This window comes from Mus pahari, chromosome 8 (genome assembly GCF_900095145.1).
Source record: "Mus pahari chromosome 8, PAHARI_EIJ_v1.1, whole genome shotgun sequence".
Lineage (NCBI taxonomy): Eukaryota > Metazoa > Chordata > Mammalia > Rodentia > Muridae > Mus > Mus pahari.
This window is the reverse complement of record NC_034597.1, coordinates 54,444,764-54,467,077: the sequence shown is the minus strand read 5'-3', so window position 1 is coordinate 54,467,077 and position 22,314 is coordinate 54,444,764. Positions and strand designations below refer to the sequence as shown.

General features: G+C 50.7%; 1 protein-coding gene and 1 pseudogene across 2 annotated transcripts in view; one reads left to right on the top strand and one right to left on the bottom strand.

Moving 5' to 3' along the window:
• Positions 1–11,333, bottom strand: part of Fam167a (family with sequence similarity 167 member A) — a 28,056-nt gene extending 16,723 nt beyond the window's left edge. Inside the window, exons 1-2 of one of the 2 annotated variants that reach the window (XM_029541687.1) lie at positions 11,273–11,333; positions 5,981–6,081 (exon numbers count right to left, since the gene is read on the bottom strand). The gene's annotated coding sequence lies outside the window, so the exon portion shown is untranslated. Of the gene's footprint in view, positions 1–4,571; positions 4,603–5,980; positions 6,082–11,272 lie in introns of those variants that run through there. The other variant, XM_021204143.2, reaches the window with a different exon arrangement.
• A 1,243-nt stretch (positions 11,334–12,576) lies between these two features.
• Positions 12,577–20,559, top strand: LOC110325101 (annotated as a pseudogene).
• Positions 20,560–22,314: the final 1,755 nt, after the last annotated feature.

The following is a 22,314-nucleotide window of genomic DNA, read 5'->3' as shown; positions in this document are numbered from 1 at the left end:
TCNNNCCCCCTTAAATTCCATGACTTTGTACAGGCTGTTTCTTCCCCCTCCTTTCTCTACCTCAGTTCTTAGGGATTTGAGGCCCTTCTCCTTCAGGAAGATCTCTTTAATCTCCGCTGGCTGGGTGGTGTGCTCTGGTAATGACAGCACACGGGAAAGCAATGATGTCAGCACAGGATTAGCTAATACTTACTCAGAACAACCACACTGGGAGTCTTCCTAAAAACTAAGCCAGTCCCAACGCAGAGATGCACATAGAAGCCTAAGATGCACAAGTTATTGTTCCCGTTGTACTTATGGGGAGACTGAGGCCCAGATGGGTGTGGTCTCCTGCCTAACGTCACAGAGCTAGTCAGTGGTGAAGTTAGGACTTGAGCCCTTGGTGTCTGTGTTTAGGCTGTCTCTTAATGGGTGGGTTTCTCGTCCCTCTTATACCACTACACTTATACCAGGGTCTTCTTTTTATAAGTTGATTGTATTTTATGTATGTGGGTGTTTTGTCTGCATGTATGTCTGGGCACCCCATGTGTGTAGTGACTGAAGAGGCCAAGAGAAATTGTCCTATCTCCAAGAAGTGGAGTTATAGGTAGTTGTGAGCCACCATAGGTGCTGGGAGGTTAACTTGAGTCCTCTGGAAGAGCAGCCAGTGCTCCTAACAACTGAGCCATCTCTCCAGCCCCTAACAAGGCCTTCATGATGGTCTCCTCTGCCACACTGTGATGCTCACAGTGTGAACCAGGATTTTGATCTGAGATCCAGAACTTAGCATGGTGCTGCCCCTCTGTAACCAAGCCAGAATGAGCGGGCACGTAGAGCAGACCCCTGTCTCTGTGGCCCGCGCTTGCTCAGGTGTGTGACAGTGGAATGGGCTCGGAGAAGCAGAGGTGTGGCTCCAGAGCTTCCTGTGGACATCCCCTCTATCTGTCCTCAGGAGCCGACATGCCTACCCCTTGCCTGTCCTGACTGGGAAGTGTCTGAACAAGAATATGTCTGTAACCCATGTGACTGGATGCAGGTGTAAAGCCTCCCTTCCCTTCTCCAGGCAAATCAGGCACAGCCTCAGCTTGGGCCATGTTCTGGGACTTTGAACAGAAGCAGAGAGGACTCCCTTGGTACCCAACACTGTATGAGGTCATTTCTACTTGGCACCTTTTCCTGTCTTCTGTCCTCCAGAAAGACCATTCCACCTTGCTTTGAGGAACCCTACTCCTTAGTTCTTAGGTCGCTGGCACCTCTCACCTCGAGTGACTTGACTGAGCTGATCAGAGCACTCCTTACCTAAGCTGGCCTTACTCTTAGAAGTCACTGGGGTTGCTAGCCACTTGCTATCACAGGGAGAACGTTTACTGGTGTCTAACACCAAGCACACAAGACAGTTTGAGGCCCCCAATCAGACCTTGTTAGAAGCCTGACTGTTGTGGCACCCTATGCTCTGGGCATGACAAGACTGTTGCCATCTGAACTCTCAGCATCTGATATTACCCACGGATGAACCATACAAGACTGGGCTCATATTCCATCACGGGAGGAAGGAGCTCGTGAGGCCCTACCTTTCCTCAAGCACATGCACAATTAACAATTGCTAGAGGGAGCATTTTCTTTGGTGGTGGCCCACATTCCCACAGGGAACTCCAAATGTTCCCCAAACTCCATTGGCTCACTAAGCTATCTTGGGTACATCACTTCTTTGGTCTGTCATTGGCTCCCCACCTGAAGTGAACAGGCATTTATTCAGTTCCTCACAGCCTACCACCTAGGCTTTGATGACACAGCCCTTCAGATTATCATCTGAGACCTAAGCTACTTCCAGCTGGATTCCTGACAGTTAGAACTGGCAAGCAGAAACTCATAATAAGGAGAGGAAGGGAAAGAACATGGCGAATGCTCGCTGAGACTTGGCTTTTGTTTGTTTCTATGCCTCAACTAACCTCCTCCTTTGTCGCCTGTAGGGAACTCCCATGTTGTGTGGAACCAGAGATAGGCCTGGTACCCATTGTGTTTGTCTTCTGGGACCACAGGACCACCCCCAGTCCCCTTCTTCTGCCAAGGGCCTGCCTACTATATTTAAGCATGTGACTTGAGCTTGACCAATCAGAGGTTCAAGCCTGGGCTCTGAGTTTGGAGTCTGTGAGATCCAGATGAAGAGCCAGTGAGAATTCACATGTGGCCACTTAGGTACCAGTCCCAAGACAGTTGTGAAATGCAGAGGTCTCTGAGGCAATGATCTCTACTAAATAACCAGGGCCTGTCTCTGACTTCTGGTTCTGCCCCGTATCCACCAGCTTTCTTCCTTGGCCCTCGCCCCCTCTCACTTCCTATGGCTGCCCAGTATTGCTGCTACCTTCCTGCTTTCTGTTGCCTATACTCAAGAGCCCTGGCTAGAGTCAGAGCTGCACAGCTCATTTACATAAGCAAGCAATGCCAAAGACCCTCTTCTCTCACATTTCCCTGTGTCCCTGAGAGAGGGGTACCATCTGTGGTTGAGAACTAACAGGATAAGAAGTCACCCTCTTCTTAGTGAATTTTTGCTGAGTCTGTCTGCATTTATGGTTATTTCCTACTTTACAGTCGACAGCAAGTGGCACCTGGTGAGGGCGGGGTGACAGTTTACCATCTGTGGCTCTTTATACCTCCTCTGCTCCTTCTAGCAGAAAATGCCACCCAGGGGTCATTGAGGAAGAAGACCCGCTCTGGGCCTTCCCTGACAGGACACCCAAACTGGAGCAAACTTTTGTATGTCTGGCCAAGCTGGACGGCTGTTTGGAGATGTGCCCCTCTTTGGCTGCCTCAGCAGGATGACACTTCCCACAGTCAGAGTTGCTCAGGAGTGGTCCTGCTGCTACAGCTCACCTCCTATAGCTGGGCTCCATGGATCTGAGCCTCTTGTAGCCCTGCACTAGGAGGATATTCTCAGAACTGACTCCTGATGTCACTTGGAGACTTTCCACGCTGCCTGAGAGAGCTACAGGAACCCCAGGGTTTTGGGTTGACTTTACAAGTTGGAAACAAAAGACCCATGTCACAAAACCCCAGCCCAGGAACACCGGCAAGGGTCTGTGATCTTCACCCAGAAAAAGAGGCACATTATTTAGAACATAGGTAGAGCTGGGTGCCCTAGGCTCAGCACAGGCAGAGCACCAATGATAATAGTTCCCAGAGGGCCTTAACACAGTTGAGCCTCAATTGTTCTGACTCTACAAGGTCCCTGGCAAGGATGAAGAGCATGGGTCTTGCGAACAGGGTCCTGCTGGGGAGAGCTGAGAGTTCTCTACCTTCTGCCAGCTTCCCACTGATGCCCACCATCCCCCCACTCCTCACCCACTGATGCCTACCCCTCCCCCATCCTCACCTTAGGTCCAAGAATGCCTGGTCATGCCAACAGTATACCAGGCATGCTGTCTCCTTCTAAGTGGCCCCTCCCTTTGTGCCCTTGGATGTTTCTCTGGGGCTCCACTAGTATCGACCCTTTATTTTCTATAGTACATCTTGGATCCTGCCCGAGCAATTGTGCTTCTAGGTATTATTAATAACACTACCAAGCTTCTAATACTTATCAAGTCAGACACTCTGAAAAAAAAAATAAGAGAGCACATCATGAGCTTGAGGACCTGTGACTGCATACTTAGTATATGTGGAAACTGAGGCACAGAGATGAGAAAGAACTCGGAGGGCGAGCGTTGGAACTGGGTGGGTGTGAATAGAATGATGCCATCAGGGTTGAGCTAGGGGCTAAGAGATAAGCTCTCTCTCTCCTTATATATCTCAACAGGATGGGGCTCATCTGTCCTCTGGTAGACAGATGTCCTGGAGATAGACGGCCCTGTTCCAGCTCCTGCAGTCCAGTGGTACTGTCCGCACTTCAAGGGCCACCTTGACTGTGATTACATGCCACATACATGCAATGAGGAAGGCCAGGGTCAGGTATTCTAGACTGCCCAGTTGGGCAAAGTGAGTTGGGGACTGAGTGACCAGCCTAAGTCTTAGGCTGCCTTTATGATGGCCCGCCACAGCCTCCCATCACATTCTTTGGGGCTGCCGTACTGTCTTCTAGAACATGTTATCTGGACATGGCTGGGTACTTCCTTTCTGAGTCCCACTCATGTAGAAAACTTTCCATAGGCCGGTGTGACTTAGTCATTTAGAGAAGATTTGGAATGAAGAACTGGCCACACCATGGGTGTGGGGTCAAGCCCCCTCAGGATCTGACTTTCCTTAGTAAGGCAGGTACGAGGAATGACTGTCGTCTTCAGCGAGTCTGCCTTGCACACTCCAACACTGTCTCGCTGCCCAGTCCTATACAGCTAAGCCAGGGCAGGTCCAGTCAGTGGGCAGAGAAAGACTCACCTGAATGCAAGGAAGTCTGTGTTCCTCTGCTGAGTGCGTGTGCATGTCCCCAAGCGGCAAACTCCACCAGAAAGTTGTGACCCGATGAAAGACAATGTCTTTGACCTACCCAATCAACATGCAGCCCCCACCGCCTCCCTTGCTTCCACCCACAGGCTGTGCTCTGAGTGGTCTCCAAAGCTGTAGAGTGGAGGGCAAAGTGGGCTGAGTTCACAGCCTGCACGTACCTTCTTGTCGCTTAATCAGGTCTGGGCTTCTTCTCTGAAGAGGAAGCTGTCATAGAGCCATGGAGTGGGTGGAATGAGGAGGGAAAAGACAGTCACTGGGCTCTACCGTTTTTTCAGGTGGTGGAAGAGTTATAGATCTGGGCTTCCTGGGCCAGGCAGGCTTATCTGTTCAGGTTTAATGATAAACCTGATGCTTATCTTGCATGGGGTGGGGCGCTCCTACCCAACTCACCCACGCTGGAAGGTGTGCTCTGTAATATGACCATCCGTGCTTGGCAGACATGCTTCAGTACTGACCAGCTGGGGATGAGAGGAGGGGACACAGCCCCACCTCCCCCCACCCCGCCTCAAGCTGCTGACACAAGCTGGGCACTGCCCAGAGCCCTTTTCCTCCTCTTTGGAGTTGCCATGGTGACTGAAGCAAGAGGGACACCCGCTGATCTGGCCCTCTGCCAGTCATCTTTCCCCTTCCCAGGCCCATCTTTATTCCAGCTCCTAGTCAGTGTTAATGGGAGGATCTGAAATGAGGTGTCCCTGGCTGCAGTTGTGGGCAGGGAGGGGGCTAATTGTGTTGGTGTGTGTGTGTGTGTGTGTGTGTGTGTGTGTGTGTTTGCTTTGTTGGCTGTGGAATGGCTGTTCTCTCTATCTCCCCCTTCCCCCCTCCTGTGTGTGTGTGTGTGTGTGTGTTTCTCTGTGTGTGCATGCACGCGCGTATGTAGTATGGTGGCTGATGGTTGTCTTGTTGGTTGTGTGTGAACGTGAATGAACACGCTGTCTACCCGAGACACTGATGAAGCCATCTGGGTGCTTCCTGGACAGTTCCTTCCTGCAACAGAGTACCATGAAAATCCATTCCTTCCTTCCAAAGAGGCTGGTGTCTGTCTCTGGGCTCAGAGTCCTCCTCTGTAAATAGGCTTTGCTGTGGGAACTTGAGCTTGAGGAAGGTTCTGCCACATGACTCTTGAAACTTGTATGGTGTAGTAACTGGCTTCTACCTGTGTGTAGGGAGCTGGCTCGTTCCTGAACTGAGAGAGAGGCGGTCCTGATGCTAGGCCTGAGGGCTCCAGTGTGGGAGGGCAAGAAGATAGCACAGGGTCCGATGTAAGTGATGGGGGCTGTGGGACTGCAGGGGCAGCACCCGGCTTGGGCAGCCTCAGGTATTCTTCCCTTGGGATCCTAGCATTTCTGAGGGAGATGGAAATAAGAGCTCATCCTGGGGGTGGGGAGAAAGACATCAGTCCAAGCCCACCTCCCTGGAGAGACATTGACTAGAGAGCTGCTTCTGAGCTCTCAGTGAACACACAGTGTGTGCACTGGCCTCTGCTTCTTTCTGGGATAGGATCTCAGACCATAGCAATCAGTGGGCTGGCGACCACATTTTGGAGACACAGGCAATGTAACCCACTCACCTGTATTCTTCCAGGGACCTTCACCCAGAAAGGCTTGGTTTGCAGTGACCCGTGTGAATGGCTGCCCCTGCACTTGGGATCCAATGCTTCTAGCTGTATACCTGAAATAAGATTATTAAACATTTTCAAACCATACTGCCATTTATAAACCTTTTTTGTGGCCTGGGCGAGATACAATTTCCTGAAAGTTAGACCCCATAGAAACCTCAAACCTGAGAGAGAGAGAGAGAGAGAGAGAGAGAGAGAGAGAGAGAGAGAGAGAGAGAGATATCATGAGACTGGCCCAGGATCCCATGGCTCCATTAGTCGAGCTAACTAGACTTGAACCTGAATCTTTAAACTCTAAGCGGAGTTCTGCTTTCATTGCCTACGAAACGGGAAGGCACAGGCACGTTTCACCACTCTGAGACACTATGAGGGAAGAATCTGTTACAAAAACTTAGAAAGACCTTTGCAAATGCAAAGTGCTAGGTCCCTGCTGAATAATTGATAGGCCTGGCTCCGCAGGCCTCCTGCAAGACGCCTGTGAGTTCGCTCTCATTTTGCCCAGTGAAAAAAAGTTGCTAAGAAAACCCCGCCAAGAAAGATGAGTGAGTCCCTATGGGTCTGGGAGGGGTCATGACTCCCAGGATCCCTAAGCTAATTTACATCATCCCTGAAAGGAAGGCTGAAAGCACGCTGCAAGGAGGAGAGCTGCTAGTCTCCTCATCTTGTCCCCTCCGTAGACCTGGGCTTCTCGGGCATGTGTGGACGAAGGTACCTTAGAGGCAGAATAAGAGGGCAGAAAGGAGCCTTGAGAAATGAAGAGAAGGAAGGGGGTCCTCCTGGAAAGGTAGCCAGTCTGTCACCATCTCAGCCAACCACCCCGCGTGACCACAGAATTCTCTCCAGAGACTACAGTGGCTCCTAGTAATCAGACACAGACTGGCCTTGGGAGCAGTTTGTGGCTACTAAAGCAGAAGGCAGCTGAGCTGTGTCTCCCAGCTACAAGAGCAGCGCACACTTCCCAGGAAACTCAGGTACCATTTCACAGTTAAGGACACAGTGGCCCACTGGAAAGCCTCCCAAGTGGCATTTGTCCCTGGCCCCCAGACAAGGCAGTTAGTTAGGCCTATTCAAATCTATGATAATAGGCTCCAACTTCAAATAAGCAAAATCAACAAAGTCTGGTTCAAGCGAGAATCTGTTCTGTTTGTTTTCGATTTCATTCTGTGAGCTCTGGAGGCCCAACTGTTTTTGCAAGGATTTCTTAAGAGGATTCCTGGTGCACAGTGTGTCTGCTTGAGTACCACACCTCTACATATTACCTGAGTATGCTGACTGCTCAGAGATTGGAAAATTTTAGGGTGGTTTTTAGAGTTTGGATGGGACACAGTAAAGGGTACAGTCGGGTTACAGTTTGTCTAAGCTGGGATATGAATGTCCAAGGTGACCTGCAACAGGGGCATACTGTGCCCACAGTGGGGTATGGAGAGGTCCTGTGTTCTAAGTGCATGAAGACAGAGGAGAAATGGGGTTGTGTAACCTGCTCCCCATCCTGTCAGCAGAAGCTGCACCTGATGGGACATATCAGGAGAGGATCTGGTGCTTCAGAGAGATACAAGACGGGGATGGGGCAGGAGATGTTGGAGCCTGACCACCAACCACCTCTGTGATACTGAATGATAAACCTAACATCTCAGGCTTTAGTGTCTTCCCCATGAAAACAAGATCATAGCAGAACCAACCTGACGGTCTAGGAAGATCAAATGAGATAAATCATGTGATACCTCTAATTGGACTGCCTCCTCCTGCCCTTGACTGGAGTTGTCCTTGGCCTGTCCCCTGGGAAAGCAGCTTCCCAACCATTACCACTCAGCAACGCATGTCTGTGTGTTCTAAGACAGGCAGAGCACCAATTCAATGTCGCCTCTGGCCGGATTCTTTGTTCCTTGAGGGAAAGACCACCTTTATAAGAATCCTCTACCTGATGCTCTTCTAGATCCTAAAGGGCTTTGGAGGTAAAGAGAGGAGTTCTGGGTGGTTTCACCAGGCTAGCTGTCCCCAGCTGCATTCAAATGGAGACTCCCTCCTTCCATGGTTCACTGGGTGGGAAAGCCCCGCCCCTTCCAGAGGCAGCAGTGCAGGTGTGCCATCTCTCTGGCAGCAGAAGCATTCAGCAATCAGCAAAGCAAACATGTTCTTTCTTTCTTTTTTTTTTTTTTTCCTGATCTTTTTGAAGACAGGGGTATTCCAGAGGGGTGGGTTGATGCATGAATTCGAAGGACAGATGGACTTGTAAAGTAAAAGTATCTAGGGAGTATTCCAAGGAGGAGATGGTCAGGGTACCAAGAGGCAGATGGCTGGGATGTTAGAAAGCCCCCAGGACAGGCTCACTGGATCTGCTGGAGCTTTGGAAGTAAAAACATCAAAAGATGCCCATGTGTGGGCAGGACTTGCCATCCTACTGGCTTTCACTCAAACCTGATAATGGGCTTGCGGCCCGCCATGTTTTCAGCAGCTGCTACCAACTGATCCACAAGACAGATGAGGCAGCTCTGGGCCTGGAGCAGCTGCCTCTCTGACTATTTGGTTTGGTCAGGCTCAGGTCTGCCTTGTGTTCCCAGGGTTCCACACCTGTGCATACTCAAAGACTAGCGTCTGATGTCAGTTCTGACTTGGTGACAAATAGGGGAAATAGGCCTACTCCATGGCCTCCTGGTCATACTGGTCCTCATCAAACTTGTTCAAGGTTTTTACCCCCACTTTCTCAGCTGAGGTCCTTCTGGCTGCCATTGGTCTGTCCCTAGGCACTGCTCAGAGGCTCTGCTGACCTCTTGGAATGAGGAAATACAGACCAGCCTTTAAAAGTTGGCACAGTAGCCACTGTATAGGCTGAGGCCCAGACTCATGCAAATTTGCCCTTTAACCTGAAAAATGAGATTTGACCCAGGTTTGCCTTACAGGTCCCACGTAGCACATCCTGGGATCCAGTATCAACCAGCTCCTACATTTGATTCAGGGTACCCTAAAAAGAATTTTTAGCCCCAGTGTGGAAGGAGGGCTCAGTCGACCTCTCTGAGGTGAGAAATTGAAGCCTGCCCCATTGGGTGGTACTCTGTAAATACTTCCATGAAGGTAGTTACCACATGCCAGGGGACTCTCGGAGAGGCTGAGGTGTGCAGAGGGCCTGATGCAGGGGAGCCACCTTAGAGAACAAGGCCCTCCCCTGATGCCCATGAGACTCAGGGTGGCTGTCCACAGAGCTGCTTCTGAGGTGATCTGGCATGGTGGCTTGGGAGAGGGGAGAGGGTGGCCTGCTCAGGAGGACAGGTGGGTATAGGAAGGCGAGGGTAAGGTAAGACAACCTCTGACCCCTGGTGTCCGCTCTGCTCTCCTTTCCTTTGCTCTCCACTCAAGGGAAAAGTGGTAGCTGTTACTGGGGAGAGAATTGGTTCTTAAGGGGCAGGCCCCCTGGCCCAGGTCCCCAGATCATGTCAACCTAGCCTTTATGGAAGCTTTGAGGCTGTAGGTGACTGTCACCTACAATTAGCAAGGCTCAACTGCCACTTCCTGTTAAACGTCAGCCCACTTGCCTATCCTTGTTTCCCACGAGCTGAGCCAATCTCATCCTTGTAGATCCCCTTCCTCTTCCTGGACCCAGAGTGCACTTGAGTATGAGGTTCCGGTTGCTTCCTTTTCTTCTTCTGTTTCGTTTTTGAGATGAGGTTTCACGTAGCCCAAGCTGGCCTTAAACTTGCTAGGTAGCCAAGAATAATCTGGAACTTCTGATCCTCTTGTCTCCAACTCCCAAGTGCTGGGATTACAGGCACATGCTACCAGGCCCAGTAGCAAAATCAGGGCTTTATGTATGCAGGGGACTTTCTTAGGCCACGTGACGAGCCTCTCGTGACCGTGGGTGTGAGTAGTTTCTTCCTGTCTCTGGGCCACGGTGGATTCCCTGGCCTCCTGAAGCAATCTTTTTCTAAGAGCTTTTCTGGAGTGAAAGGGTGAGGCACATGCATGTCTCTCTCTGCATTTTCCAAAGCCACACAAACTGCTCCAGTCTACAGAGACGCACTCGCACTGTCTCCTCAAAGGGTAATCGTAAGGTTCAGTGACCAAGGATACCTGGGTTCTGAGCAGTGAGGTCAGTAGAGGCGCTCTGGAGAGAAGCACCTTCACATTCTATGGCTTGATGTACAGCGTGTAGTTGCTTTGCCAAGCTCTTGAAAACCCGCTCTGGCAGGGTCCTCCATGTCCAGGCTGAGGACAAGCTAACAGGTACCTTGGTTATATTGGCTTTGCCAAGATGTTGAGTCCCAAGCCTGGTGGGAGAGGAGAGGAGAGGAGAGGAGAGGGGAGGGGAGGGGAGGGGAGGGAGAGAGAGAGAGAGAGAGAGAGAGAGAGAGAGAGAGAGAGAGAGAGAGAGAAGAGAGAAGAGGAAAGAGGAAAGGGAAAAGGAGAGAAGAGAAAGGGAGGGAGGAGAGTGGAGAGAACTCTGGTGTGTGGAGGGGAAGCTACTACGGAGCCACATCTACTAGGCACTCTGTACAGGGTGTGGTCTCATGCAAGATTCTCCATAGATGATGGTTTGGTGGTGGGAGGGATAGACAGAACTTGCTGGTGAGTGAATGAAGCTGGGGACGCTAACCTGGAGCCAACTCATCTTCCAGATGTCCCCCAAGAGGACTTACCCATAACAGAACCCATACATACAGAAACCACATCTGAGAGAAAGCCCCCCCCCCCCCACACACACTTGTTCTTTTTGGCCATTTAGGTGCCTAGCTCTAAGGCTGACCTGCTCATTCCTTGCACAACGTTTGGGTGTGCAGTCCCTCTGGTATCCCTGACATCACTCTTGGGATGCCATAGGGCTAAGAGTCCTGGGTCACTTCAGAGTTAAGGACTAAACCAAGAACTCTCATCTCTCTTAGATGTGTAGGTATGGGGGTCACCAGCCTAGGTGAGTAGATCTAGACCACAGTCCCAAGAGCTCTCTCTCTCTCTCTCTCTCTCTCTCTCTCTCTCTCTCTCTCTCACCAAACCCCCCAGGTTCCCACCTGGAATCATACATAGCCCCGAAACGGTCAACAAGAGAGCTGGGACCAGAGGCATGGAGTCCACACCTGGCCCCCCACGCCTTGCAGAGAGGCCTGAAACCCCAGGAGCAAATAAGAGGGAACCACGCTGTCTTATGGCGTTGTCTCCCCGCCCCTCCAGGGCTGTGAGATCCAGGGCCCCCCACTGCCCACCCTGAAGACCTGGGCACCCGAGCGCCTCAGCCAAGCCTCACCGCCCCGAACCCACCTTCTTGAGCTCCAGTCGCGTCCTCGGAGCTGTCGCGGTCCCCGCCGCCAGCCCGCGCCCGCCCTCCCTCGGAGCTCGGCTCCCGCCTCCCGAGCTCCCGGGCTCCGGAGCGGTGCGAATTCTCCGCACCGTTCTTTTTTGAAGGGACGTTCTTTTGCGTTGCGTCAGGGCGGTTGCCTGGCGACCGCAGAGCTATTCCGCCGCCAGCCTCTCGGCGCCGCCGCCCGCCTCCCATTCAAGCCGCGGCAGGTCGGCCTCCCAGCACCGCTGGTCCGAATGCGCCCGGGTCCTAAAGACCCCCGATTCTCCCTCCCCGTGCAGGGCCAAGCCCAGTCAGGAACTTTCAGCAAGCTCCAGGCGAAATCAAACCCAAACTTTTTCTTTTTCATTAAGATCAAAGCGAAGAGACTTGTGTCCCGTCCCGTCTTACCGCATCCCCCCCCCCGTCCCTCCCTCCAAGCATGGCAACGTGGCTTTGCCACTGTCAGCAGTTCGCTGAGGGAGTGGGCAGGGAAAGCGGGCTGCACTCCACCCAGGAAAGTCTTGGGTTCCTAATCCCAGCAGCAGCCACCAAATCAGACCAACTGGCACTGACCAGAACACGTGCCACACCATCGCAGGGGTCCAGCTGGGTAGGCATTTATGGGCAGCTCTGGCTTAGTTTTCAAGTGGGGAAAACTGAGATGTTAAAGGAAAGAGCTATGGGCAGTGCTGGTGGGCCTGATAAGAGAGCCTGTCGCCTCCTCAGCCACCTGCACCTCATTCTTGGGAACTGCAGAGGCTGCATCTGTCCTATTACTCTTGGGTCAGGCCCTACTGCCCTAAGGTCCAACCCTGCTCCGTGGCCAACTAGAGCTGTTGGCATCTGGAGCTGCTAGCACCTAGGGCCACAGAGAACAGAAGCTGGACTGACATGTCTGTAGACTCTTAGGACCATCCTGACTGCAGGCTGAGGCAAGGGCCCACACAAGAGACCAGCTTCCTCAAGAACATAAGGCCTTGGGGTGATGCCAGAAGGTGGTCTCACTGTCCCCGACCAGCTCCCTAAAACCCTAAGGGTGGAAGGGTCTTTCCAAGAGAATACGTCACTTTCATCTCCTCCGTCCTAAGGCACCGTCTGTCTCTTGAGTCATTTTGCTGTGGTTTTAAGGATGATCCTTGACTCTTCCTGCTGGCTAGAGAAGCACTTGAGGTGTGACCTCAACACCCAATCTACCCCTCCCCATGAACCACTGTGTCTGGACTCCGGGTAGACTGGGGTAGGAGTGAGGATAGCAGTATGAAGATTATCAAGTAGCTGGTCGATGCCGCTCCTGCTGCCCGCCGCCTGCCGGAATGCTCCTTGTAAGTCAGCGAATGTGGCAGAGAGATGGTGGCAGAGAGATGGTGGCAGAGAGATGTCAGGGAACTTGCTTGAGCTCAGTGTTGACTGAGAACCTCGTGGAAGGAAGTGGTTCAGCAGTAGTCTGCAGCATGTTCCAGGGTGTGTTAGTGTGTGTGCTAGTGTGTTAGTGTGTGTGTGTGTTAGTGTGTGTGTTAGTGTATGTGTTAGTGGTGTGTGTTAGTGTGTGTCAGTGTGTGTGTTAGTGTGTTAGTGTGTGTGTTAGTGTATTAGTGTGTGTGTTAGTGTGTGTGTTAGTGTATTAGTGTGTGTGTTAGTGTGTGTTAGTGTATTAGTGTGTGTGTGTTAGTGTGTGTGTTAGTGTGTGTGTTAGTGTATTAGTGTGTGTTAGTGTGTGTTAGTGTATTAGTGTGTGTGTTAGTGTGTGTGTTAGTGTATTAGTGTGTGTCTATTAGTTGTGTGTTAGTGTATTAGTGTGTGTGTTAGTGTGTGTGTTAGTGTGTGTGTTAGTGTATTAGTGTGTGTTAGTGTGTGTTAGTGTATTAGTGTATTAGTGTGTTAGTGTGTGTGTTAGTGTATTAGTGTGTGTCTATTAGTTGTGTGTTAGTGTATTAGTGTGTGTGTGTTAGTATGTGTGTTAGTGTGTGTGTTAGTGTATTAGTGTGTGCTAGTGTGTGTTAGTGTATTAGTGTGTGTGTGTTAGTATGTGTGTTAGTGTGTGTGTTAGTGTATTAGTGTGTGTGTATTAGTGTATTAGTGTGTGCGTGTGTTAGTGTGCATGTGTAGAAGATGAAGGAATGCTGCACACACAGAGACAAGGAAGATAAAAGCCACTTCTCTGGGGACATAAACCTGGGATTAAAAGCCAAGGCCTTGGTTGGCCCTGTCACTTCCCATCACAGGTCACTTGTGCCCTTCTGGAAGGTCACTGGGGCTCCTCTGCTCACCGGAAGAAGCCGAAACATCTGTTGCTTGCACATGACTCTGGGGTAGAAATAGGCCCCTCGTACAAAACTAAGCAGGACCTGGAAAGATGGGAGATCGAAGCCCTAACTTCCCATGGCTTCCCAGGAGGCTTCCCTCTCAGGCTGGTCATTTGCAGCTACATTGAGACAAGCAGGACAGAATTCATCCCCTACTTTTGAGGTTTTACAATTGAAACACAAAATGCCCATCTTTCTCTGTTTTCCTGGATTGGCTCTTCATCCATCCAAAAAGGACTTTTTTTTTTTTTTTTGGTTTTTTGAGACAGGGTTTCTCTGTATAGTCCTGGCTGTCCTGGAACTCACTCTGTAGACCAGGCTGGCCTCAAACTCAGAAATCCACCTGCCTCTGCCTCCCCAGTGCTGGGATTAAAGGCATGAGCCACCACCACCCAGCTAAGACTTATTATTTTGTAAATATCAGACCCTGATTTGGGCTCGTGTGGACCACCTTAGATAAAAGACTTGACCTTGCCAGGTTACTAAGGGAGGTGTTGGCACTCCTCTCTCTCCAGAGAACAGTTAGGATGCCAGGTCCTGGGCCAGAGTCTATCAGCTTCTGCCAGTTGCTCCTGGAAGAGACGTTCCCCACCAAATGATAGTACTGTGACTTTCAAGAGAAGCCAGGAATTGGTTGCCATTTCTGTATTCCTCTCTCTCAGAGAGGTCCATTCAGCAGCTGTGGGCAGATTCCTGTCCTGCAGGGAGCCCATTAGGTCCACTTAGGGGCCAGTGATCTGAAGCATTGGTTACTAGGAAGTTAATTAACCAACCATTCACATGGTTGCTGGGGTCAGAAAAGAGCAGATGCCTGCCCCGCCCAGGTATGGAGCTGGGTGGGTATGGGGTGTGGAGGTGGGGCTTCAAGTTCTGGGAGTGAGTAGGAGACCTGGAGAGGAAGAGAAGGACCTAATTCCGGAGGACAGCCAGTTTGAGGTCAGAAATATAGGTGCCAGGGGCCGAGCTGCGATGTGTGACACAGTCCCCAGGGCAGTGGGATTAAGAAGGGAGGTCACAGCTTATCTGTTTTAGGAAAGCTAGCTGAGGAGAAGTGTGACTGGAGGCAGGAAGCAAATGACACACAGATTCCAATGGGGCAGCGGAAGGGAGGGCATTAGCTTTGTATTTCCCCTGGTGAGGATGCCAGTGGGGGTGGCAGAGAGGAAGGACTCAACAGGGATTCCGGAGGTAGAAGGACATGGGGTCAAGCCTTGGCCTTGGTGGTGTTTGGGGTATGGGAGGCAGCCACTGAGGTCTTCGATGTGCAGTGACTTTGTGGATGAGTGGAAATGATTTCCTTGGTGTTGATTTGTGGTAGCTGTATGCTGGGCTCGCTCCAGATCAAGTGGCTGCAGGCTCCAGATGTCTCTCTCCCAGTCCCCCCCCCCACACACACACTCCTTTTTGCTCTGCAGTCTGGATAGCAGAACCCAGGAAGTTCCCGGAGAAATAGCTGTGTTTGAGGCTAGGGAGAGGGTTCTGACTGTAAAGTGCCTGCCTTGGAAGAAGGAACTCCTGAGTTTAATCCCCAGAAGCTGTAAGAACACCATGTGTGATGATATGTATACATACACACACATGCACACACATACACACATACACACATACATGCACACACAAACACACATGCACACATATACATACACATACACACAAACACATATAGACATGCAAGCACATACATACACATACACACAAACACATAAACACATGCACACATACACACACACACACACACACACACACCATGTTTGATGTGCCTGTGGTTTCTTTGGTATATAAAGACCCAGATGGAGGCTGGACTACTAGACTGGGGAGTTCCTTTGACCAATCTAAGTGTCCAGGGTGAAAAAAGAGCAAAAAGAAAGCATGCCTCATTTCCTCTGACTCCAAGACTACATGGACCCCCACAAGATGTGAAATCAGAGCCTGGCCTTTGAGGTTCTTATAAATGTCTATTTGTCAAGGCAGAAGGGAAGAACAAACTGTATTTCAAAGTTTATTAGTTTGATTTATAATGTTCAAATATTTAGACACATGGCGCGTGGGCCTCTTTCGTTGCATTTGCTTTGGGCCTCTCAAATGTCAGGGGTGGGTGTGATTGCAGCCCGTGTTGCTGGTTTGTTTAAGGAACAGATGACATGGCACCCTGGGCACAAGCCCAGGCTGTCACTATCCTCCTTTCCATCTCCACTGTAGCCTCGTGGAGCATGTTCTCTTCTGTGAACACTTGTAAGAGCCGAAAGGGAGAAAGTGTTCCCAGGTCTGGTACTGGCAGCTGCCTGGCGGTCTCCTCAACACATGCAGTTAGGAGGAGGCCAGCAGTCACTGCTTCCAGTGGTGCTGTGCGGCCTTGAGGATCAGGGGAGAGCCTATGGATGCTACGCATCATCCTTCAAGGAGCCTTGGTGGATGAGAGAATCCTGAGAAGGAACCAAGAGATCCAGATTCCAGACTTAGCATCGTTATTAATTAGGTTAGCCCGTTTTGCATTCGGTACAATTGATTTCTGCTCTGGCCGCCTCTGACCCCAGTCCTGTGATACTCTGCACCCACTGCCTAGGAACTGTCACCTTAGCAATGGCAGGAGGAGGTGCTCAAAACCCACAGAGCAGCACAGCTCTGAACACTGCAAATCTGGACCAGCAAGAGGCCAGGGGAGTCTGCCTAAGAGAAACAGTGCAGTGAGGCCCACGTGAGCTTTTGCTTTGAGACACTCTGAGCAAGGTGGGGTCTAGGGGCAGGCTCCATATTGGAGGAAAACCTAGTTATAGTAGCTACTGTTTCCACCTTGGTGACCAAATCCCAACAGAAATAACCTAAGGGAAGAAGGGTTTATTCAGGCTCACGGTTCAGAAGATTACTGTCCACCATGGTGGGACAGGCATAGGGTCTAGAGCGGGCTGGTCAGCTTGTGGTAGCAGGAGCTTATAGCAGTGACTTCTGGCTTGGTAGAGACAAGGGCGCCAAGAGCTTAGGCATGAAATGGAGCTGGGTTATTGTATATACTCAACTCCTGTTCATAGAGTCACCTAGTCCCAAAAGCCACCTACATATCCAACCTTTCCAGACAGTGCCACTAGCTGGGGACCAAGTGTTTAAACATATACTCCCATGCTGGACAAGTCACATTCAAACCCTAACACTGCTTGTCCAGTCCCGAGCTTTAAGCTCACAGTAAGATGACCCTACATAAGCAGGCAGGAAGAAGTCTAGAGTCCACCACCAAGCCAGAGAGGCCCAACAGTCTCTCAGCTCCACAGCCTTCCTCATACAGAGCCGGGAGCTGATCAGTGCTGTCAGACACAGGCCTGATAAGTTGATTTTATTCCCATCAGCCAGTCCCTAATAATGGATTTGAGGTGGGTTGGGGGAGAAATTGTTGCCTAATATGATGGATCAATCTAATCATTCTGTCACCAAGAAAACCTAGACATCAGCAGGGAATTCAGAGCTGGGCTGGGGAGCGGGGTGGGGGGAGACCAGATAGTAAGAAATGTGAAGTGTTTGCCTATAGCGTGTAGAGAACAGGAATGTCTGGGCGTCTTCATCTTTCAACCCTGAGTTTTTGGGAAGGGTGTCCTGGTGTTTCTTTGTGAGTTAGCCGCCCTGCTCTGCCTCTGTCTCTTGCTAATGGGCTGCTTTGGACAAACCTGTCAGACTTTAAGCCTCAGTTTCTCTATCTAAACACCAAGGCTGCCTGTCTTCCATTGAGCATGGTTGTGGGGATTAGAAATCAATGCTTATAAATGCCTGACGTATCGGTTGGCTGGACACAGGCAAACACTAATGGTGTTCTTTATCTTGTCTGCCATAGGCCACCTGAGGAAGGATGTGGCTTCTTTTCCAGTCTAGGTTAATGGCTAACAAGCAAATCCACCCTAGCTGGCCGAGTTGAGAGTGTCTTAGCTGCTGCCTTCATTACCCGGGCCTGAGGTTGGCCTTTTTGGAATCTGACACCAGAAAAACCAGAACAGTACAGAATGAAGTGCCAACAGACATGCTACGGTTTGGGGGTGCATGTACGGCATGGAGCTCTTCCTGGCTAAGAATGTAGCAAGCCACTCTAGCAAGGGTCCACTGCCATTTTGCCGACACACAGTAATGATCCTGCCTTTGTTTCTGTTTCACAGAGAACGGGAGTCATAAAAGTGGGATCAAGAGAGCCAGGCACACAGGGCTGGGCTTGCTTATCATACTGGAGAAACTGAGAAGCACGGGGAGGAGTCACTTTGTCAGGGACCGTCAAGAGCCACCTCCAGCTAATGTTCCGATTCAGCACATACTCAGCCTTTACCCAGAGCCCAGTCATGTCAAGTACTCTGGTCTATGAGCGCAGAGTCTGAAAAACTAGATCAGGCCAAAGAACAAACAACAAAAAAAAACAACAAACAGGCAGAGGCCAAGATAAAAAAAAAAATGTATGTTCTTGGACAAGAGAGACGGCTGAGCCATTAAGAGTGTGTACTGCTCTTACAGAGAACCCATTTGGGGCTTCTACCACTGATTGGAGGGGGGTTCACAACCTCCAGGGACTCTGATGCTTCTTATGGCCTCTGTAGGCATCTGACCCTCACGTATGCCTCACCCTGCTCCACACACACCATTTGAAATAACAAAAGTAAAATTCTTTTTAACTCTTGTTTTGAGCCTCCTTCTCCAAAAGGTTTCTTGCCCTCATTCATACATCTCAGTCCAACCAAACATACTCACATGAATGTATCCATAGCCAGCTGTGTGACTGGACATCACAGATCTGGTCAGATGTCCCTATTTGCAGATGCTAGAATGCATACATTCTCTAACACACACACACACACACACACACACACACACACACACACACACACACACTGCTGCCCCTGGAGAACCTGTTTTTCTTATCACTCAGGACAAATTGATACTGTGACACAGCCCCTAGGTCATACATCTCTCATCTGCCTTTTTGGAGAAATTTAAAGTTCTGTAAGTTTGGGGATGGTGGTGTATTCATTTCTGTTCTGGAATGTTCTTTGTGCCAGCACATGGTTGGAGTGTGAACGGTGCTGTGTAGGTGAATGTGTACATGAGTGGCACGTACTCTTAGCAGCTCTGTCCATTTTCCCCTGTTAGAGAAGGCATGGAGGACGCTGTTCCTCTCCATTACGAAGACATCTTTTCACAAAGTGTCAGTTTTGTTTGTCCCTGAGACATGATTTGCCATTATTGTTCGCCTGCTTACCAGAGCTTACTTCAACCACAGAAAAGTGGATATTGTTACCATCAGTGATCCCTCAAATTATGTGGTCTGTATGTTTTAGTACGACTGTACCCATTGCTTGTTCCATGACACAGTCAAGGCTGAGAATGGGAAACTTCTCATCAATGCAGAAGCCCTCTCCAAGTTCCAGAAGTGAGACCCTGCCAGCATCAAACAGGGTGATGCTGGTGCTGAGTATGTTGTGAGGTCTGACTTCCTCACTGCTATGGAGAAGGCTGGGGACCACTTAAAGGGTGGGGCCAAAAGGGTCAACATCTTTGCCCCTTACACCGATGCCTCATGTTTGTGAAGGGTATGAACCGTGAGAAGTAAGATACTTCACTCAAGATTGTCAGCAATGATTCCTGCACCACCAACCACTTACCTCCCGGCTAAGGTCATCCATTGTGGGCATTGGGCTATGCACAGACAGGCTGTTCTCCAGTCGAGCTGTGATCTGAACCCCAGAATGGTGATGATTCACCTACATGACACGGTAGGCGTTCCCTCATGCTCCTGGAACTCTGGCTCCTCTCTAAGTTACACCCCCCATCCCCCACAAGAGAAGCATGGCTAGAAGTCATGTAGGCAATGTCCCAAGTTTCTGACCTTCAGGCTAGACTTCTCCCCAGTTACCTAGCAACAGTAAAGACCATTAGATGGACTGCTTGGCCCCACCTCGCTCTCTTACCTCTTACTCCTCACTTCTCTCACTCCTCTCTCTCTGTCTTCTTTCCTCTCTCCTTTGTTCTCTTGCTCTTACTCTCCTTTCCTCTCCCTCTCTTCCTCTCTTTCTCTCTAGTCTTTCCTCTCTCTCTCTCTCTCTCTCTCTCTCTCTCTCTCTCTCTCTCTCTCCACCTTCTATCTTTCCCCCTGCCTTTCTACAATAAAGCTCTAAAACCATAGACAGTCTGCTCATCAAGGCTGCACTCACTCTCACATTCGTGGGAACCTCTCTCCCCTCAACCCTCTCTCCCATAATCCCGGAGCTACAGGGTGTGACTCCGGGGCCCCTTTTGGTTTCTGGGGCTGCCCCTTGTCCACCCCTCGTTGAGTGGGTCAGAGGCTTGGATGCCCACCCAGGGCTGAGTGGAAAGCATCTGGCAGCCCTCCCACGTCTGCCTGTCCAGAGCATAGGTGGAACTCTGGCGGGACGTGTGCTATCCTCCTTTCTCCTTCCTTCCCCTAGGCCCCTTTTTAGTTCCCACAATCCATAATGAGTTTGGCATTGTGGAAGGACTCGTGGCCACAGTCTATGCCAGCACTGCCACTCAGAGGGTTGTGGATGGCCTCTCTGGGAAGCTATAACATGAGGGCCATGGGACTTCCCAGAACATCTGGATCCACCGGTGTTGCCACAGCTGTGGACAAGGTCATCCCAGAACTGACCAGGAAACTCACTGTCATGGCCTTCCCTGTTCCTATCTGCAATGAGTCTGTTATGGATTTGACATGTCACCTGGAGAAAGCTGCCAAGTATGACAACACCAAGAAGGTGGTGAAGCAGGCACTGGAGAACCCTCTAAAGGGCATCCTGGGCTACACTGAAGGCCATGTTATCTCCTGCAATGTTAACAGTGACTCCCACTCTTCCATCTTTGATGCTGGGACTGGCGTTGATCTCAATGACAACTCTGTAAAACTCATTTCCCGGTCTAACGACAAACACAACTATAGTAACAAGGTGGTGAAACTCATGGCCTCCGTGGCCTCCAAGGAGTAGGAAGTCCTGGACCACCCGTCCATCAAGGACATGAGAGGAGGTGATTGGTTCTTGGTGGCTGAGGAGTCTCTGTCCCAACCAGCCTGAAACACTGAGCACCTGCCTCACAGAACCTCAGAAGAAGAGGAGGAGATAGGAAACCCTCTCTTTTGAATACCATCAATAAAGTTCACTGAAATCCCTCCAACCCCTCCCACCAAAAAAGCATGGGGGGAGATGGACTGACCCACCGATGCAGGAATGTTCTGGAAGAACATTTATGAGGTGGGTTAAGGGTAAACTGGGCCTTTTGTCTTCTACACTAGGAATGGAACAGGTATGAGAAGAGTGGCCCAGGAGGCAGTGACAGTTTCCTGGGCTACCTTACTCATGTTCACGTCTGTGGAATGGAAGCTAGCTTCCTCATCCCTAACCTAATTATAGCAAGCCAGAGATAGATGTCTCTCTTCTTCTTCTTCTTCTTCTTCTTCTTCTTCTTCTTCTTCTTCTTCTTCTTCTTCTTCTTCTTCTTCTTCTTCTTCTTCTTCTTCTTCTTTTCTGAGACAGGGTTTCTCAGTGTAGCCCTGGCTGTCCTGGAACTCACTCTGTAGACCAGGCTGGCCTTGAACTCAGAAATCCGCCTGCCTCTGCCTCCCAAGTGCTGGGATTAAAGGTGTGCATCACCACCGCCCGGCGTCTCTCCTCTTCTTAATGGGCCTTTATGACCTCTCCTCTTTTCTAAAGGCTGAAAGGGAGCTGTGGGTTAGATTGTCTCCATTTTCCGGAGACTGGAAAGGGATAAACTATGACACAGTCAGTGGAGGAGCTGGATAATCGCCTCCTCTCCAGTGCTTCTGGTCTCAGCTGGGCACAGGAAGCGAGCGGTCCATGCACCTCACAGTGCCCTCCAGCCCCAAGTGTGCAGCAGCCTGACTTGTCCCTCCCATGTATTCTTCCCTGGCCTCAAGCTCAGGCTCAGGCACAGGCAAGAGACTAATGAGTGTTTGCTTCTGCTCTGTGAGTGTTTCTGCTCTGTAGTTACAAGTCGGAAAACACAACTTGCCCCCTGCTCATCTTGGCGCAGGCTGTGCCGGAGCGCCTCGCACCTGGCTTTTGGAACCCTGTGAGCTGAACCAGGCTGAGGAAGGAAACATGGGGCTGGTGCATTTCCTGGCCCTGACATCATCTCTCCTGGGCCAGTGCTTTTGCCTGAGGGAAGGAGACTTGAGGTAGTCTCTGGCTCAGAAACCCAGATTAGGCCTGAGTCACTCTCTCCATGAGCTTGTGTGGGAAACTACTTTGGGCTGAAGTGTGGGGTGAGGCCAGGGTTTGCAGAAAACAAATAAGGGGGGAGGGAGGGACCTCTGAAGACAAAGAGGGGTTCCCAGCTCCATGGAAAGCTGAATTTAAAGCAATCAAGGGCCCAAAGCCAGACAGCCTACTCTGACATAAAGAAAAGCCCACGGTGCACAAACCTGAGGCCTAGCCCGTGTGCCCCGACAGAGCCTGCTCCCCAAGGCAGGCAAGGACTGGAAGGTGGCTACCCCAGGAGCTCAAGGGGCTGAGCTGGCTATTCTCTTCACCTGGGTGGGCAGGCAGGAGGATGTGCATGGCTGAGGAGGCGAACTAGCCACAGGTAGGAAGAATGATGTGGAGCGAGGCTCCCTCCTTCCCTGTGGTCCTCCTCTGAAGAGGACACCCTCAGCCATTCCTCTGTAACCCCTGGTCGCCTCTAGATTCTTAGACCCTCCTGGAACATTCTTTTTTTTTTTTTTT